At 37.9% G+C, this 2,654-nt stretch overlaps 1 pseudogene; it reads right to left on the bottom strand.

Moving 5' to 3' along the window:
* Positions 1–1,097, bottom strand: LOC141516303 (non-selective voltage-gated ion channel VDAC1 pseudogene; annotated as a pseudogene).
* Between the last annotated feature and the right edge of the window lie 1,557 nt (positions 1,098–2,654).

Below are 2,654 nucleotides of genomic sequence, written 5' to 3'. Positions count from 1 at the left end.
GTGAGAATCATCACATATCCCCTCAAAGCCTGGAACTGAAAGGATCTTTTTTTCTGAATCGGGTTTCTTCTGTATCTCTGAAAGGATAACACTTTAAAGCTACGTCATCTTTAACCTGGAGGTCTAACGTGATTGATACATAGCAATACTTGCGTCCCAGACATACAACATGAAAAGGTACACTAATTTCTGAAGGTAGCTATCCTGCAAAATATTTTAAAATTATGTGGTTGTACAACTTCTTTTATGCTTGAAATTCCAGTCCTAGACCAAGCTTGTGGCCACCAGCATTGACATTCTTGCGGTCCAGCAAAGCTGATAATGTCAGTTTGATACCTGGTTTTAGAGTCTGGGTGTAACCTAAGCCTATCAGGCTGGAGTTGTTCACCTTAGCAGAGAAAGAGGCATCAGGGTCAATCTGATATTTGGCTGCTATTCCAAAACAAATGTTGCTATTTCCAGCTATCCAGGCTAGATTGACAGCAGTTTCCAATTTCTTGTTCACCTTCTGATAAATAGAGCCCCCAAACTCTGTACTCATTCACATTGGTGTGCAGCTGGAATTCATCAGTCTTCTAACCAACAGCAAAGTTGCTCTGGGTTACCCGAGATTTAGAATTTTCAAAATTCATCTGGTAGCCTGCCAACCAGCCCTCATAGCCAAGTACCACAGCTCCTCGTATCAAAGGTCCAGATATATCGAAATCCATGTCACAGCCAAGACTGATATGTTCCCACTTATATCCTGACTTAATCTTAGCACTTTTTTTCCCCAGTGTTAGGTGAGAAGGATGAATCAAAGGTCAACTTCAATCCCCGTGCAAGCTGATCCTCAACAGTAATTTCAGTGCCCAGTGTCTGTGTTCCATTTTTCTATGAATGTCAAGCCATATTCAGACCATTTATATTTTGTTTCCAAACTGCCTGAAATTTTGCTTGTCTCAGTGTTTGCTGAACCTGAACTTGTAAATTCCAGTCCATTCTCAGATTTTGTTTTCAGATCCAGTTTTATTAAGCCAAATCCATAGCCCTTGGTAAACACATACATCCCTGGCAGATTTTCCAAGGTCAGCATAAGTAGGTGGCACAGCCATTTTCTTCCTCCCCCAGTGGATGCAGTGGGAGCAGCAGCAGACGGTGGACTCCCCTCCTGGTTTCTAACAGAACAATAGTGTTCCATGACATACATATACCACAGTTTGCTAAGCCATTCCCCAAATGAAGGACATTTACTTGATTTCCAATTCTTTGCCACCACAAACAGGGCTGCTATAAATATTTTTGTACAAGTGATGTTTTTACTCTTTTTCATCATCTCTTCAGGATATAGACCCAGTAGTGGTATTGCTGGATCAAAGGGTATGCATATTTTTGTTTCCCTTTGGGCGTAGTTCCAAATAGCTCTCCAGAAAGGTTGGATGAGTTCACAGCTCCACCAACAGTGTAATAGTGTCCCAGATTTCTCACAACCCTTCCAACAATGATCATTATCCTTTCTGGTCATTTTGGCCAATCTGAGAGGTGTGAGGTGGTACATCAGAGAAGCTTTAATTAGCATTTCCCTAATAATTAATGATTTAGAGCATTTTTTTCATATGGCTATGGATTGCTTTGATCTCCTCATCTGTAAATTGCCTTTGCATATCCTTTGACCATTTGTTAATTGGGGAATGGCTTTTTGTTTTAAAAATATGACTTAGTTCTCTGTATATTTTAGAAATGAGTCCTTTGTCAGAATCATTAGTTGTAAAGATTGTTTCCCAATTTACTACATTTCTTTTGATCTTGGTTACAGTGGTTTTATCTGCAAAAGCTTTTTAATTTAATGAAATCGAAATCATCTAGTTGGTTTTTGGTGATGTTCTCCAACTCTTCCTTAGTCATAAACTGCTCCCCTTTCCATAGATCTGACAGGTAAACTAGTCCTTGATCTTCTAATTTGCTTATAGTATTGTTTTTTATGTCTAAGTCCTGTAACCATTTGGATCTTATCTTGGTAAAGGGTGTGAGGTGTTGGTCTAATCTAAGTTTCTTCCATACTAACTTCCAATTATCCCAGAAGTTTTTACCAAAGAGGATTTTTATCCCAAAAGCTGGACTCTTTGGGTTTATCAAACAGCAGATTACTATAATTGTCTCCTGCTTTTGCACCTAGTCTATTCCACTGGTCCACCACTCTATTTCTTAGCCAGTACCAAATAGTTTTGATGACTGATGCTTTATAATATAATTTTACAGGTAGGGCTAAGCCACCTTCTTTTGCACTTTTTTTCACTAAGCTCTTGGTAAGTCTTGACTTTTTATTTCTCCATATGAATTTACTCACAATTTTTTCTAACTCATTAAAGTAATTTTTTGGAATTTTGATTGGTAGGACACTAAACAGGTAGTTTAGTTTTGGTAGACTTGTCATTTTTATTATATTAGCTCTACCTATCCATGAGCAGTTGATATTTGCTCAGTTATTTAAATCTGATTTAATTTGTGTGAGAAGTATTTTATAATTGTTTTCAAAAAGTTTCTGAGTCCGTCTTGGCAAATAGACTCCAAGGTATTTTATATTGTCTGAGGTTACTTTGAATGGGATTTCTCTTTCTGGCTCTTCCTGCTGTATCTTGCTAGACATATATATAAAAGTTGAGGATTTATGAGGG

Source organism: Macrotis lagotis, chromosome 3 (assembly GCF_037893015.1).
Source record: "Macrotis lagotis isolate mMagLag1 chromosome 3, bilby.v1.9.chrom.fasta, whole genome shotgun sequence".
NCBI lineage: Eukaryota > Metazoa > Chordata > Mammalia > Peramelemorphia > Peramelidae > Macrotis > Macrotis lagotis.
This window is presented reverse-complemented; position numbering and strand designations above follow the sequence as displayed.